General features: G+C 40.2%; 1 long non-coding RNA gene across 1 annotated transcript; it reads left to right on the top strand.

Annotated features, from left to right (window-relative positions):
* Positions 1-100: 100 nt before the first annotated feature.
* Positions 101-573, top strand: LOC114135594 (uncharacterized). Its single transcript, XR_003593622.1, has 2 exons — positions 101-245; positions 316-573. It is a non-coding gene; the product is annotated as an uncharacterized LOC114135594 (long non-coding RNA).
* The last annotated feature ends 17,118 nt before the right edge of the window (positions 574-17,691 follow it).

The following is a 17,691-nucleotide window of genomic DNA, read 5'->3' on the forward strand; positions in this document are numbered from 1 at the left end:
CACTTTAAGGCTAATTTTAGCTGCTGCATATAAGCAGGTCTCTACCTGCCACAAGACTACTTGCGTCATGACGTCAACTCATTCTGCTTCATTTGTTTGCTGAACTGTGCTGGGTAAGCGTGGCTGTTTCTTTGTTTGTCAGCTTTTATCGTAGCAATTAATGCAAGCTGGTCTGATCTGTTTAGCCTCCCTTGCTGCGCCTCCAACTCCTGGACCAATTTGTTCGGTTGTTTGCTGCCGGGAAGGTGAGCACTAGCATGGCTAGGTAACATCCGTCTCATGTAAACGAAGCCTTTACGTAGCATTTTGTTACAGCTGCGCTCCATAGGCGAACTTGTGGATCTGTTTATCTGGCCGTGTGGTAATTTACAGGTAAGCAGCTACCATAAATTATAGTTTTTATCAGCAGTGGTATTAATAATCTACTCTATTTTTTAGCCTCCTGCTGAGTCCCTGACGACTATTACATTTGGATGTACACTCGCTGCTGTTTTGCCTACGATGAAATGTTTTAAAAGATTTGTATGAACTTTCCCCCGCTGCCGGGAGCATTGATGGCACTACGACCGGGATGAGGAGCAATATTGTAGTGCTATTGTATCACTGTTTTACTCATATTGTTTCATTTTTTTGTCTTTCTTTTAGGGACTGAGGCTTCTGTGGTGGCGGTGTCTTGTCTTGTGTGTTTTGTTGGAGCACCTTTTTGTGTGTTTTTGTAGTGTCCAGGGTGTCCCCTTTCCTCACTACTCTCCCCCCACTGGTAAGCCTCAGTTTCCTTTGAAATTTAAACATTTTATTATCAACTTCATTAAAAAGGCATTCACTGTTTTAACCATTCAATTTCAGGTTGTTGTTAACCTGATCAACACGAGAAGTGATGCTTTAGACACAAAGCTGGGAAGTATGCTAGAAGAAATCAAAGATATTAAAATGAAAATTAACTCAGTGGAAAAACGAGTGGAGCGCAATGAAAAAGATACAACGTCCTGCTTAATCCGTGTTACTGAGATTCTATGGTCGTCGTTGGAACCTCAGACTTCATGGAGTCGCTGAGACCGAGAAGGAGGATGTGCGGGAGGAGGTGTTGCGGGTGTGCCAGGAGATTCTTCCGAAGGATAAAGAAAGGCTTCAGATCTTCATTGATGTCGCTCATCGAGTTGGTAGAAAGGTCGCTGCCAACTCCCGCCCTTGTTCTATCATCATTCGCTTCATTGCGAGGAGATATCGTGATTCCATATGGAAAGCAGCTAAGGGAAATTACTTCCTGAAGAGAAATGGTCTCCGTTTTACCGAAGACCTTTGTAAAGAAGACCGTGAGTCCCGCCAGAAGCTTTGGCCATGTATCCAGAAGGCTCGTGAAGAGGGAAAATCTGCCTACTTCGTAGGAGGTCGTGGTTTTATCAACGGGGTGGAGATACCCGCAGTGTTTACTCCAATGCTAGAATAATTGCAAGTCTATTCTCATTGATGGGTCCACTATTTTGGAACTTTACCCTAGGTTGCAAACTGAGATCTGGAACTTTAATAAGGTACTGACTCACGGTGTTCATGTCGTCTATAAATACCTTCATTCATTCATTGTTACTTTTTCTGTTTATATGTTATCGCTTTCGCTTATTTCTCTTAATGCCAGGGGGTTGTGCAATATGTTAAAAAGAAAAGCATTATTCTTGTTTGCCAAAAATTTTAAATCTGATTTCTGTTTTTTTCAGGAACGTCACTCTACAGTTGATGTTACTTTTTGGAAATCCCAGTGGGGTAATTCTGTTTGGCTTTCTCATGGGTCTGAGCGCTCTGCAGGAGTCATGACTTTAAAACATAGATTTAATGGGAATATTATTTCTACTGAATGTGATTCGCTGGGTCACTTTATTTTTCAACTCTTTTTCTATGAAAATCATCATTTCATTTGTGCCAATATTCATGGTTACAATAATAAAAGAGATAACGATAAGCTGTTTATCACAGCTGAAAAGATCCTTATAGAACGGTTAAAAAAATGCTATAATTCTTATGGGAGGCGATTTCAACACTGTCCTGGATGGTAACCTTGATAAATGGCCTCCTGGTCGACCAAACGCCTCGACTATTAAAGCTTTTATGGAAAAATTTAACCTAATTGACATTTGGAGAACTGAACATCCACATGATTCAGTAAAGAAAGAATCTGTGACTGTTAATACTTTACCTTCTCCCCTTACGGACCATAAAGTTGTTGAAATAATTATAACACTCTCAGATGGTAAATATTCTAGTTATTCTCCTTCATACTGGAAATTGAATCATTCTTTATTAAACTATAAAGAGGTCACTATAAAGATAAACAAATTATTGAAATTCTTCTGGCATAAAGCTCAAACAGATAATCTTTATGGTATTAATTGGGAACTTTTTAAATTCGAATCTGGAAAATTTCTAAGAAAATTTGGTAGTAACAAGGCTAAGACAAATAGAAATGAAGAAACCAAAATTGTAACGAGAATATTTGAACTCAGTCGAATCCTTCTAATTTAAATGACTTTGAACTACAAGAGTTAACTGAATTACAACTTAAATTGGATCATTTTTACATTAATAAGAGTAAAGGTGCGTTTATTAGATCAAGGAGAAAATGGTTAGAAGAGGGAGAACAAAACACTCATTATTTTTTTAATCTAGAAAAACATAATTCAACCAATAATGCTATTACCAGTCTAAAGATTAACAATGCTGTTACAGATAACCTTGATGATGTCGCTAGATATTGCAGTTATTTTTTTTTTTTCTCCGAAGAGTTTTTGCGGCGCTAGTGGCTTGTATTTTTTCCACAGTAGGCAGACAGGAAGGAGGGTGAGGAGAGGGGGGTAGACATGCGGTAAAGGTCGTCGGAACCGGGAGTCGAACCTGCGACGTCCGTGTCGAGGACTAAGGCCTCCAAACGTGGGGCGTGCTAACCCGCTGCACCACCACAGCACGCCCCGCAGTTCCTTTTATGAAACTCTTTATCTCTCCAACTTCTGTCAAGCCTCAGCTGATGCCCTATTGACCAATTTATCAATTAACCAAATTTCTAATAGTGAACAAGAACGCTGTGAAGAGTCAATCTCTTTACAAGAGATTGTGGACAAAATCTCACATCTCAAAATGAACAAATCCCCTGGAATTGATGGCCTGAGTGCTGAGTTTTACAAACACTTTTTGTTCGACCTCGCTCCCTTTCTTTTGCAAGATTTTAATGAAAGTATAGAAAACGGTTCGCTCCCTACAACCCTCTCAGGGTTTAACCTCTCTGATACCAAAACCAAAAAAAGACCCTTTACTTCTAGATAAGTCCCATTTGTCTTCTTAACAATGATTACAAAATTTTTGCTTTAGTTGTAGCTAAAAGATTAAAATCTGTCCTTCATTCAATTATCGATGAAACTCAATCCAGTTTTATGAAAAATAGGCATATTACAAATAATACATTGTTTAGGATATTTTAGATTATCCTGATCTTGTTTGTGATAATGGTTTTATTTTATTTCTAGACTTTTATAAGGCTTTTGATACGGTCGAACATGAGTTTATTTTTCATTTCATAAATTTGGGTTTGGGAAATTCTTTACTTCTGTCGTTAAAACCTTAGATCAAAACAGCAACAGCTCCATCAAATTAAGAAACGGCTTCTCTCCTAGATTCAGCCTCTGCAGAGGAATCAGACAAGGTTGTCCCGTCTCCCCATATTTGGTCCTATATTTGGTGGCTCAACTTCTGGCTGATCATATTAAGGCTGATCCTTTAAAAGGGATCACTGTTGCTGATAGAGTGGTTACTTTAACACAACTGGCAGATGACACTACTTTATTTTTAAAAGATCAGAGCCAAATCTCTTTAGCTATTAAGGAGATTGGTACTTTCTCCAAAGCTTCAGGTCTTTCTCTGTGAGATAATGGCCATTAAGGACTGTTCTATAGCCTCAATTGTAGCTATACCAGTTAAGAATGAGGTTATTTATTTAGGTATAAACATCACGAAGGATCAAATAGAAAGAAGCTCCCTAAACTTCGACCCGCTAATTCAAAAGACTAAAAAAAGACTTAATCAATGGTTAGTTAGAGATCTTTCCATATTCTGCTTACAAAGGCTGAAGGCCTCTCCAGACTAATTTATGCTACACAGTCATCCGACATTGACAATAAAAATGAGAAGGAAATTGACAAACTGTTATAAGACTCACTATATTAAAAAATCTACTCTAATGAATTCATATGAAAACGGAGGACTTAACTGCTTATCTTTCTCTATCTTAAATAATACTTTTAAAATAAATTGGATCCGTAATTTTTTTAATTCTCCAGCGTCTTTCTGGAATATTATACCCTTTCATATTTTTTCTAAATTCGGTGGTCTAAATTTCTTTCTAATTTGTAATTTTGATATAACGAAACTACCAATTAAACTCTCTAACTTTCATCGGCAGGCCCTTTTATCACGGTTACTCATCTACAAGCATAACTTCTCTCCTCACCGATACTTTATTTGGAATAATAAGGACATTCTATATAAGAGGAAAACTATATTTTTTGATTCTTGGTGTAATAATAACATTGTTCTGGTTGACCAATTGTTCAACAGTGATGGTCTGTTGTTGACTTATGAAGAATTTCTCTGTAAGTTCAATTTTTCTGTCTCTCCTGGAGAATATGTTTTTTACGTTTTTGGTGCAGTTTCTACAAAAATCTGTATGTTATTCCGGCAGAAGCCGAGAATCGTTTATCACTCTCCCATTTTATCTCACATACATTCTCCTGTTGGCAAAATTAGTTTGAATCCTTTTCCTTGTAACAATAATAAGTCGATCAGATCCCTGTTTCTCTACTCCTGTGGTTCATTATTGGAATCGCTTTCATATTACTGTGTCCTGGAAATGTATCTGGCTGCTCCCTAATCACTTCCTTCTCTCTAACAAGATAAAGGAAGTTTCTTTTAAACTCATTCACCGAATCTACCCCGTTAGTCTATTTAAAGAAATTCAATTCTAACTAGGCCTGTCGCGATAAACGATAAATCGATTAATCGTACGATAAATTAAAACTATCGACGTCATTTTAATTATCGGCATTATCGTCTCTTCCGACCTTTTTCTCTTTCTGTTGATGACACCAAATAAAAAAAAGCTCAACTCCGGTGCTCTCCGCTGACCCTCCTTTCCTCATTTCCTTAGTGTAAAGCCCAGCGCAGAGACACGGTCTGAAAGCTGTCGACCGATTGTGGCCCATTTTCAAAACCTGACAGACCACACATTAGCGGACAGAAATCCTAGGTATAACGGTTCGATCGGGTTCGGTCCTGCCGTGTGGTGTCCAACAATGGGCACAAAATAATGGCTACAAGTTCAGTGAACTAATTTTAAAACCAGGCATTAATCAATGCTTTACTACAATCTACCTGCAATGCATGTGGCTAGTGTCAGCGTAAAGTCCTGACTGAATGAAAATCATTAGAACCTGTTTACGTCACGTTAACGAAGAACAGCTGAAAAGTTACCGGGTTTATCAACTGCAGTAGCAATTTCGCTCCAACTCCTCCTCTTGTCATTTCTATATTCTTTGCATGTTGAATAAACATTAATGTTGTTTCCACATATCATCTCCAATGTCCGCTGGACTTCGGGTTGCGCCGTGTCAGCTGTTTGGGATTCCCCTCCGTAATTTCCCCTCAGAAAGCAGGGAGGAGAATCCTCGCTTTCTGATTGGCTGCCTGTCACATTCAACAGGCTGCGTTAAGATCCCAGTCGGGGAAAACCCCTGATTTAGATCGGAGCGGCAACGACGATCTACCGTAACACACCACACAATCTTAGAAAGACCAACGTTTTAAGATTGTCATAGGGGGAAAAATAGGAGCAAAAAATCATGTAGTGTGAACTATTGCATCAGGTAGTCGATGTGCCCATTTTCTCTATTTACATCTAATTATTACTGAAGGACAACATAATATACAGACTTCATAATCTGCACTCTTTTGGTTGAATGCAGTATTTATTTCCACTTTCGCTTTATGTTGTTTAGTTTTATTTTCAAGTGAGTTTTTTGTTAATGGAGACTGAGAATCCATTTTATTTTGTTTTTGGTTGTTTTGTTTATTTTGTTTATCAGCTCCAGTGTTAAATATTCTTTTGAAAATAAAGTGTATCTAACTTTGGCAGGAAATCACATGCATTATTACATCATTTCCATTAAATCAGTGTAAAAAGGTCTTCAAACAATATTATCGTTTATCGCAATAATTTTTGAGACAATTAATCGTTCAGCAAAATTTGCTATCCTGACAGGCCTAATTCTAACATTGATGTGAACTGTTCCTTCTGTGTCGTTTGCCCAGAATCGGTCACTCATTTGTTCTGGTTGTCCCTCATTCTAAAATATTTTGGCAACATTTTTGTAACTTTGTTGATTCCAAAATTTCAGCAGGCTTTCAGTTATATTGGGAAAATGTCTTATTTGGATTTCAACAAAATGGAGGAATGAATGTAAAGAGTCTCCTTATCAATTTACTAATTATTAAGGCTATTATTTATAATTATTAAATTTCACCTACATAAATGCAAATTTTTGAAGAAAAAAACCAAATTTTTTAGTTTCTTTGATCGAACTTAAACATTATTTATCAACAATTCAATCCTCCACTAATCAAAAAGCAGAGTCAACAATACGGGCTTGTAATCAACTTGGAATTTTGGATTATCTTTTATGTTAATGCACTGTGACATCTGGCAAACATATCACAATTTGTGCTATTTCCTTTATACATATATATATTGATTGTCGTTTTCTTATCATCTTGCTTTATTTTATGCTCCCCCTGGTAAATTATTGTTATCTTCCTGAGTTTTGTTCACAGTACAATTGTATTGTTGTTTATTATAATAAATAAAGTTTATTAAAAAGAAGAAAAAAAGGGGGGACAGGATGAGATGAAACAATGTATGGATAAACATTCCATACAGATGTTTATCTGTACAGAACAGAATATGGACTGATCAGGAATCAGGTTCATCACAGCGGGTACAGCACCTTACGAGGAATAGCATTTCATGTTAGCATCAAGCTAACATAACATTTTACCAGAGCGTTAAACTCAGTGAACCTACCTCGCGCCCATCTCTCATGAACTGGCAACGAGATATCTGTGTTCACTATATTTAACACTGCCAACCACCAGGAGGGGGTGCTGTTTCACCCATTACACATGAACCCAAACTTGGAAGTAATGACAAGTGGAATTCTATACAACATTAACTATGTTACACTAGCAATAACAATAAGTTGTTTCTCCACCATTAGTAGAATAGAATAGAATTCAACTTTATTGTCATTGCACTGTCACAGGTACAAGCAACGAGATGTAGTTTGCATCTATCCAGAAGTGCTCTACAAGATATAGATATTTATTCACAGATGTACAAGACTATGTATGTATGGACTATAAGGGGTTATAGCAAGAGGTATAGATATTGTGTATATATATAAATATGGGAGCTATATGCACAGGTTATACAGATTATACCGAATATACAAGAATGTTAGGGAATGGATTATAGATAAATAATGGCAGATAAAATGTACAGGTTGTATGTGTGTGTGAAGAAAACAGTCTGTGATGTGTGTGTGTGTGAGGATAGTCCATGTGTTATTGTTGTATGAGCGGATAGGGGAGTACAGTCCTTATAGTTTATGTTTTATGTCAGGAGGCGTTCAAAAGCCTGACAGCTGTGGGAAAGAAGCTGTTCCGGTGCCTGGTGGTTCTGGTCCGTAGGCTTCTGTAGCGCCTCCCAGAGGGCAGGAGGGAAAAGAGTGTGTGTGCTGTGTGAGTGGAGTCCTTTGTGATTTTCCCGGCCCTTTTCAAACACCGCTTCCTGTAATGTCCTTGATGGCAGGGAGCGGTGCCTCGGCGATATACTGGGCAGTTTTCACCACCCTCTGCAGCGCCTGCCGGTCAGAGACAGAGCAGTTCCCGTACCAAGCTGTAATACAGTTGGTGAGGATGCTCTCAATGGTGCAGCGGTAGAAGTTCGTGAGGATCTCTGAGGACAGGTGGTTCTTCCTCAGGGTCCTCATGAAGAAGAGGCGCTGATGCGCCTTCTTAATGAGTTTGGAGCAGCTGGTCGTCCAAGTCAGGTCCTTGGAGATGTGGACTCCCAGGAACTTAAAGGTGTCCACACGCTCCACCACTGTCCCCTTAATGTGGATGGGTGGATGTGGGTCAGCGTTCCTCCTGAAGTCCACGATAAGCTCCTTGGTCTTCTCAATGTTCAGCTGCAGGTTGTTTTTGTCGCACCACTCAGCCAGACGGTCTACCTCCTCCCTGTACATTCAGTAGTGAGTGAATGAAGCTGATTAACAGCACTAAGACCCTCCTCCTGGTTCTGATTGGTTGTTTTTGACAGTATAAGTGCCAGTTTAATACTGCACTAGTTAAGTGTTGACCCGTTGCTGCTTGTTATGACACGCTGAGCGGCTAACGTTGTACCTGTTGATCGCGTGTAAAGTCAATCCCAGAGATCTTCTTGTTGTCCAAATTTGTTCTAATCAGATGAACCATATCTGATCAATATACATTTATTCCAAGATACACGGGAACAGTATTAACAATGACTCCGCCACAGCGGTCAAAAACTTGTATGCCCTTCGGGATTCAACACCTCTCAACTACCTGTGACCTCTTGGTTCATATACTGGAGCCGACAGCCCCATCTAGTGACCAAAACCAAAACTACATACATTTGGCTCCAATAGCCAGAATGCTGCATTACGTTAGATAGCAATAGTAGTTCAGGGACGAGGTGAAGGAGATTGATTGTTTTCACAGATTATCTGTCTCATAACAAACTGTCACTACATGGTGACAACTTTAACAAATATGGAAAAACATATTTTTTATTAAAGTTCTATACTGCAGCTTGAAGAAAATGCAACTACACAGCATTTTTTGAGAAGTCTGAATTGCTTCATGTACATTTTGCATGTTGCTTTTGACTGTTGCTCGTGGGGAGAGACATTTCAGTATCTAAAAAATAGAAAAAACTTAAGCAATTTTCTTGCATACTGTACACGAACTGTTGGATATGAAATTCATGTCTAATAAAAAGTCATAATACATGGAGACATGCACAGTTATTGGCTGTAATTAAGCCTGGTCATCTGACCTGCTACTCGCAGGAGGAAGTGATGTCATAAGTAAATCTGAGCGACAGATTAACGGGACGCAGCCTTCAGGTGAAACTGGTGAACAGCTGTGGGAGTTTAAGGTAACAGTGAAGTTTATAACTGAATAATTTGAATTTGTGACTTATTCTCACTTTCTCTTTGTGATAACCTGTCGTATTAATGTAGAGCAAATAAATATTTGAGGTTTGAGGTGGAATCTAAAACAAGACTTGTAGTAATTTGTTTCTCCACGCGGGGGCAGTGTTGCTCCACACCATCATGTGGTTGAATGAGTGAGTCAGCCTGCAGAGAAACAGTAAAACTTCGAGAATCTTTTTTATAATAAACTAAATAATCATTTACTGTTTGTTTCCTGATATTGGAGCTGTTTAGCGGAGGCGGCCCGTGTTTCCTCTGGGTCGGACCTGCTGCAGGGTCTCCATGCTCCCTCTGCAGTCACATGACCCGCTTGTTGGGTTCATTGATTATCCTTTCGTGCACACATCCATGAACGTGCACGCTCCTCTGTCTCTCTGTGTTAGCCTCTGGGTGGGCAGGCGACCCGTCAGCTTGCCGGTCCGAGCCCTCGATGGGACAAAGTGGGCACAGTTAATGCTGGGCTGTTGTTCTGGGTTATGTAACTCTATCAGTGGGATCAGCGCAGTCCAGCTAACAGGAACTGTTCAGGACCGTTAAACTCCTGCTTATCCTTCGCAACCATCATAAACCTCTTCCTGCAGATCCTCTTGCCACACAGGGAAACTTTTATTACCAACTCGTACATCTGCAACTCGGGCCGGGATACATCTTTCACCCCCAGCATCAGTGCAGGGAGTTTTCCATCAGTGTGTGTGTGACTGGATGTTTACACAGCAGGCCTGCAGTTTCCTAACAAAGACCAGCTCCCTACATCCATATTTAGACTGTTAGAAGCTGCAGCAACTCAACTGCCATGATTTCTACCCGCATATGGAGAACGTTCTGCTCTGACACCGTCACACTGTCCTTCTGGTGTGGTCACACGGTTTATGTTTGAGCCTGGATCTTGTTTAGGGCCTGAAATAAAAATAATTCTTCACAACTGAGAGAAGCAGCCATTGTTCTTCCAGAGATCTGAGGAAAGCTGCAGATTTAGGCTGTTAGTTTGAGGATTTATAGCAGAATTAGTTCTTCATTCATGCTCACATTGTTTTACAGAAAGTCAAACGATGAATCCAGAAAACAAAACTGTGAATGAAAACATCTTGTTCTTCCTGCATGCATCGCTTCTCTCTGGGTACTCCCAAAAACACGACTGCTGGGTTAATTAGCCTCTGTGTGTGTGTGGGCGTGTGTGTGTGTGTGTGTGCGTTTGTTTGTAATACTTTGTGGGGACCATTTTCCTGGCACGTACTACGTTGTGGGGACCCACTGCTCCTTGTGGGGATCGTCAGCCTGGCTGATGGAAACGGGGAAACCAGGCCGACCGGAGCAGCAGCATTGATTTAAAAACTCACGCTGACGTTTCTGACTGGGGGAAATTGATCCGACTCTGGTGCTCCAAAGCTTTCAGTAAAATGACATTTAAAGATCGGAAGTGGTGGAAATGAGGACAGCAGAGTGGCTGATTGCTCTCTGTGGTTCGGCCGGTTATGAAAACACTCAGACATCCAGGCTGAGAGCTCAGGATCCGAACTCAACAAGCTGCTTCACCAAGACGAAGCTGGAAATCTACGATTCCTCCTGCAGAAAACACTGAGGACGACCACTGAGCCTAAATATTGATCCGAGTGGGTTATCTTTACCTCATATCACATCTTTGTCTGCTGAACAGGCTGCAGGTTAACTCACTCAAACCTTCATGCAATGAAAACATCTAACTTTGACTAGGCCACTCTAAAATCTGTATTTGTTTAAACTGAACCATTTTGTTTCTCCATTTGTTTGAAGATTAGAAATGTTTAATTGTGACCAAAAATCACAAGGATATAAAAATGTTTTGCAGAATTTTAGGCTCAATGAAAGAACTTATTAAAATTGGTAACCTAGGCAACAGGCGGGAGAACCACTGGAACCAGAACCACTAGAACTGAGAGTCCAGAACTCGATCCAGTCAGAAGTTCCTGATATTTTTTACTATATGATGGATGGATTATGATGTAATTAGGAGTGAATTGTGCTAATTAATCTCAACCTGTCTTTATAATTGGATTTAATTGGATTAATATGTTGATATTATTTTAGTCTCGTTAAGACGTTCAGGACATTCGTTGGGGATATTTGGTGAAGTGTGAATAAACTGAACTGAGTCGATCCGGTTTATGGAGGTGTTACAGTTTGTGGTGTGAGAGTAAATATTTTAGTATATTCACGAACAAACGGGATAAAAAATTAAAGTAACTTATCCAATGTGATGTTTCTAATCATTCAACTCATTCAGATTAACAGTCAGAATAACTTCAGCTGAAGCAACCAGTCAGTTTCTATTTATTAAGTTTTCTGATGGAAATTCGGTCCCAGGTCCGTCCTGCTGATCGTTTATTACGCTGGGAGATTTTAGAAAGATGTGAAACGTTTGGAGTTCCTCTGCATGTTTTAGGCACTCTGAAGAGACGTGGAGCTGCAGTGAAGATGGGTCAGGGCCATTATGAAACAATCGGTGCACCAATCGTAGTTTTCTGGCCGACCATTGATTATCGATCATTAAAGAGTCTGACCTGCTGATTCTGATTTTGGCCAATGCAGATTTCTTTTGGCTGAAATGTTGCTAAATATAACAAGAAAGTCACTGACTTGGCAACATTGGGGTGATTCCTGCAAACATGCAGTGTGGTGATGAACCACTACTGCTGCTCTGTAACATCAGAGGCTGATATTAAAACCTGACGTGGATAAGATCAGCTTCATGTGTAAGAATCGGCCTGCCCCCTGCTGTGCATGTGTGGCTCTGCAGGCTGACGCTTGTTCTGGGTTTTGATAGTGCAGGAATCAAACCGCGGAGCTGCTGTGATTTTTCTGCGTCCCTCCATTTGAAGCAGAGCTGCCTTTAATCCCCAGCTTCCCTCCCCCTCAGAGACTCCAACCCTTCCTGCCCTTCCCTTTGTCTCTCTCTTCCTCCCACACCTTCTCCCCCTCTTTCCTTCCATCTATCATCATCCGCCGCCTTCAGCTAACCGGCCTCCCAGCAGAGAATTATGAATAGGATTCAAATCAGTCGAGCTTATTGTCTGCCGCCCCCTCTCTACCTGCCCCCTCTGCGTCTCTGTCCCTACTTTCTAACTTTCTCGTCTGTTTTGAATCGATTGCATCCGACCTGACACCCACATCTCTCAGCTTCCTATGGATTAACCCCTTCGCTGCCTGTCTGAGGCAGGCTGAGGTTAGAGCGAGACTCGTTCTGGTTCACAGATCATTAATCATCCGTTTTCTCCACTTCCTCTGCTGAAAATTATGCAGCTACAAAACCTGGCCATGATCTAATGCTACGGGCTTAGTCAAAGTAACGAGGAGGGAAATAACCCAGAAAACATCTAGTTGTAGGAACCAATCAGGTGTTCCTCCAGGTTCAGCCTGATGACTTTCTGCTGACATTAACTGTTACTTTTAGAAAATTCTCGTTTTTATTTATTTTTTTAGTTTTTTACTGCAGTGCTCCCAGTCCAAACCCAGTAAGCAATAAATCAATTCATCTTGTGATAAATAAAAGCAAGATCAATAATTTCCATTTGCATGATGTATCTATTTTTCTTTTTATCAAAAACTGGATGACTAAAGTTTTCATTTTGATGCTTTTTTCTCTCAGCTAAACCTTTTATTTACAGACTTTCTGATTCATTTTATTTGTTGTTTAGAGACGATAATTTGTCCCAGAAATTATCGCAATAAACGATAATATTGTTGATTTTAGACCATTTTCAAGAAATATAACAGTAACAGCAAATATCAAACTTAAATTTCTCATGAACATTAGTAAACAAAACAGAAAAACAAATAAAATGAATTATGAAGTTTTTGGTGGAGAGAAATGATAAATCATACAAATGGAAATTATTCAGTTTGTTTTAATTGATCATGCGATTAATTGATTTATTGATATAGTAAAAACGATGTCTGAAGGTTTAGAAAACATCAGACTATTTCAAGTTTCTTAACCTTTTTTGTGTCTCTGCAGTGTTGTGTCACCTTCCTGCTCATGAGAACACAAAGCAACCTGAACGACTCGGATCAGAACCAAACAGAAGCAAAAGCAGCAGCAGAACACAGACCGGGCCAGCACCGAAACAGAACCGGTCCATCTCATCCTCCTGGTTTATCCTGAAGTTGATTCAAGGTGAGAATATCTCCAGATGTTCATCAGATCAGCTGCTCAGCGGGTCAGAACCAGAACTTGGGCTGTTCAGAACCAAGCGGGTCCAGCAGCAGAACCAACACTGTGCTTAACCTGTCATTTTCTCCTCCAGTCGTGTGGCGACGCACATGCGCGCGTCGCCATGGTTACACGATGTTTAAATATAGGATATACATTAGCAGCTGCTCAGAGGCAGCAGGAACACACATTCAGTCATTTTCCTTTATTAAAAACAAGATGGAGGCAGAAAACGCAGGAGGAGCTTCAGGCTGAAGTTTGGAGCTGAAGTTTATTTTAGTTTTTAAAGACAAAGTGTCCTAAACTACTGGAATAGTAATAATGAATTTCACTACTGGAGGAATTTTAATCAACAAATCAATCAGTTTTTTACAAACACTGATTCTGACGGACCGACTGTCTCAGGGCAGAACTGTTCATTAAAGGGACAGTATCAAGTAAAATCCACTTTTTTACCTTTATGTCCTGTCATCATGTTATTCCTTCATCTAAAACAAACCTGGGGAGTTGAATTGATTTTTTAGTGCTGTAGCTGCACCTCCATTGGTCCAAAGGCGTCCAATCAGCAACCAGATCAGGTCCTTTCTGATAGCTGGAGGTGCTTAAGGCCTGGGAGCGCTTCAGATTTGCCCCACTGGTTTCCCTGCAGTGGGACACATGTGGTCTTTTGAAGCCAACGTTTCAGAGATTTGCTCCCTGTCAGCTGCCATGCTGCCACCGAACAAACAGGTTGATGTTTTTCATAAATGGCAGCTTTAAGAAAGCCGCAGCGTATCTTCAGCTTTCTGGAGAACTGATTCATTCCTGCATGTGGAGGCTGAGCTGAAAGATTCAGGGGAACAGCCACCGGTTAATCAGTGTCACAGCTTGAGAGCGATGACTGCAGCAGCGAGGCGGTTATATAATGTCAGACTGTGGGATTCCCAGCAGCTCTGCCTCCTCCACTCAGCAGTCTGAGGAGAGGAGGGGGGGATTGATGTCGGTGATTGCCATCATGAGTGTGAAGCGTTTAGATTGGCCACCAGCTCCTCTGCTCCTCAATAATCCAATAATTACAAGAAGCATGTTAACCGGGATCCCTCTGCTGCAGCTGAGCAGAATCAGACTCGCATCCATAATGCAGCCAGCCTGAGAGCACAGCAGCGACAAATTACGCTTGGAAAGCCAAACAGCAACACATCTCTGCAGGAAGCTTCCCTCTGAAGCAGCAACTCCGGCAGCCGTCACTGGGAGTATTCCTCTGGTCCCCCTGAGGTCTCTTTAAATAAAATATCAGCTCTGTTTTAATTAAAATATCTGGATGTAAAAGGACTCATGCAACTCTGACAACTTAAACTGGGAATATGGTTGGAGGTGGCGACTCCAGATTCAGGCATAATAACAGATTTCAGACGCAGCCGGTTCTCAAAGACTTGAAGCTTGACTTGGACTTGGAATCTCATCTTCTTCATCGTTCCACCCGTACATGCCATCATCATCATCATCATTCTCTCAGGCTGAGGGTAGCTGCAGAGTCGACGTCTCGATGGATCCTTATAAACATGACGGCTTCACCAACTGGCGTCACAAACTGGATGGACTGGTGGAGATTTCACTCAAATTCAAAGGCACTTTATTCATTAAAGAGGGAAATTAAATATTTTAACTCATATAATCCAAACTTGCTTCACAAACAAATGAATGATGCAAACTCCAAACACAAAAATGAAAAGCAAAGAATGCAAATATAAAATGCTGCAAACACGCTCAACAAGACAGAAGTCCTCCAGACCACTAGGGGGAGTCGATCACCCAATCATACAGGATCACATCCTCTGTAAATGTCACAATTTAAAGCTGCCGTATGTAACTTTTATAAAAAATATTTGTTTTACATATTTGTTGAAACTGTCACTATGAGGGTAAAATATGAGACAGATAATCCGTGAAAAAGTTGAGCTCCTCTGGCTTCTCCAGTGCTAACCAGAAACAACCAATCAGAGCCAGGAGGCGGGTCTTAGTAATGACAATCACAAACTTGTGGCACTGCTGATTTCCCCCTTTCTCTCCGCTACGCTGCCGCTAGCATAGGCTGTGGTGAATGCTAAGGCTCATTAGCATAACCATTGATGATGACGGATAAACAGTTTTGCTGGAACAGTAAGTTGTTTCTCCACTATTAGCACATTTAGCACCGAGTACACGAGGATGATTGACAGCGCTAAGACCCTCCTCCTGACTCCGGTTGCTTGTTTTTGGTTTGGAGCGGTGAATTTATTCAGACGGTTACAGTAGCTCAGGGAGTAAGTGGATTAGACCAATGTTTTCACAGATTATCTGTCTCACAGCAGGGAATTGTTGTCTAAACATGCAACGATTCAGCCAAAAAACAATGAACAAATCAGAACCAGTGCAGCAGTTTATCTGCAGCGATGAGGACGTCCATCAAGTCTGCTCTAAGGAAGAATCTGAGCTGATGCTCAGGAGAACAGGATGAACCAGTAAAATGGTTGAATTTTTTAGCTGTTTTTCAGTGGATAATTTCAGATTTGCTGAATGGAATTGAACGACTCTGTTCTGTAGTCCTCGGCTTCTCGCCTGCCGGCTGCAGCAGCAGATATGAATCTTTAAAAACTTCTCATATATGTAGAGTTTTATTTATTCAACAGGGAGAGCGACTTCCTGAAAGAGACGTTGCATTAAAATCATTTCCCCCAAACCTGTAGAGAAGATTTTCTCCCTTTGGGACTTTTTCTGCGCGGTTAATATATAATGTATAATAATAACTTCATGTAGGATTTTTTTAACATATTGAAAAAGGCCTTCCCACTGAAATTAAAGATGAATCACTAATGCAGCAGTGCTCCTGCATGGGGAGGGCTGCTGGCTTCCTCTGCAGAAGCTGCAGGTTTTTGGGAGCAGAATCTTATAGGACTGATCCATTATTCACTCTGTTTCTACCTGAAGATCTGAAGGTTGTCGGTTCAGTTTCTTCACACCGGTTTCACCGCAGTGAGGCTGAACGACTCACCTGGTCAGGACGGATGGCTCCTTACGAACATGACGGAGCTACTTATGACACTGGAGTTGCCAACTCTAGTGTCATAAGTAGGATTGATTTGGAGTGTATGAAGCTGAATTTAAATTTGTCTGCATGATTAACTGGACTGATTAGATTATCTGCATGAATTGGATCCATTTGTCTTCTTAAGTGCTGAGAAATAACATTTATATCCAACTGGTGCTGAATAAATGAACACACAGAGGAAACCTGACAAGCAAACTGAAGGAAATGCACAATATTATCATATATGTGCGCATTAAAACTGAAAATGTGGCAGTTTATACCAACCTGACAGTCTAAGTGTCTGGTACAAACACAAAATAAGCTTTATAAAATGTCTTATGGGGGTTTTCCAAGCTCTGTGAATTAAAACATCCTTCATTTAAATATGGAAGCCTAAGGAGGACATGCTTCCTGTGTTTATAAAGTTTTGTCAGAGGAAACTAAAGGCTCCTTTATCATCCAGCATCAGCCTGAAAAATGTCCAGTTATCATGAATCAACTAAAATTGTAATGCATAGAGGTGATAGTCCTTCAATATTTTATTTTAATGTTGCAGTTCAACTAAGTGAAACTAAAAATGCAATAAATAAAGTTATATGTGACGGTGAGCGGCTGCTGTAAGCTTTAAGCTGTTTAATGCAAAGATGATTGTTTGATGCTGCTGCTCAGATTTGTAAACATCTGATCAATCTGCCAGATTTATAAATATATATGCTATAAAATATACATGTGAGAGAACCCATTTAACATGAATTATTAATGTAACATCATAACTGACTGAACTCTTGTCTCTATAATGGTCTATAATAACAACTATGGAGGCTCTAATCGGGGCTTGTGTCCATGAAAGCGACCCGGCTCATTTAAGACCCGACCCAAATTAAAGTTCATGAAGACGCAGCAACTTTAAAGCAGTAGAATAAGATACTTTTTTAATTTCTTTCTTGCTGTCTATAGCTAACTTACTAGCTATAGATAGCTATAGCTAAGCTAGCTAGCTGTCACGTGTTACAAATGTGCACAAGTCTTTTTCTATATTCTGCTAACGTTGAATAAACACAATTTCTCAATTGTGGTGTTTCCATTAAATAATTAATTGAATTAAAATAACACATGGATAAGCTTGTTAA

Source organism: Xiphophorus couchianus, chromosome 20 (genome assembly GCF_001444195.1).
Source record: "Xiphophorus couchianus chromosome 20, X_couchianus-1.0, whole genome shotgun sequence".
NCBI classification, from domain to species: Eukaryota; Metazoa; Chordata; class Actinopteri; order Cyprinodontiformes; family Poeciliidae; genus Xiphophorus; species Xiphophorus couchianus.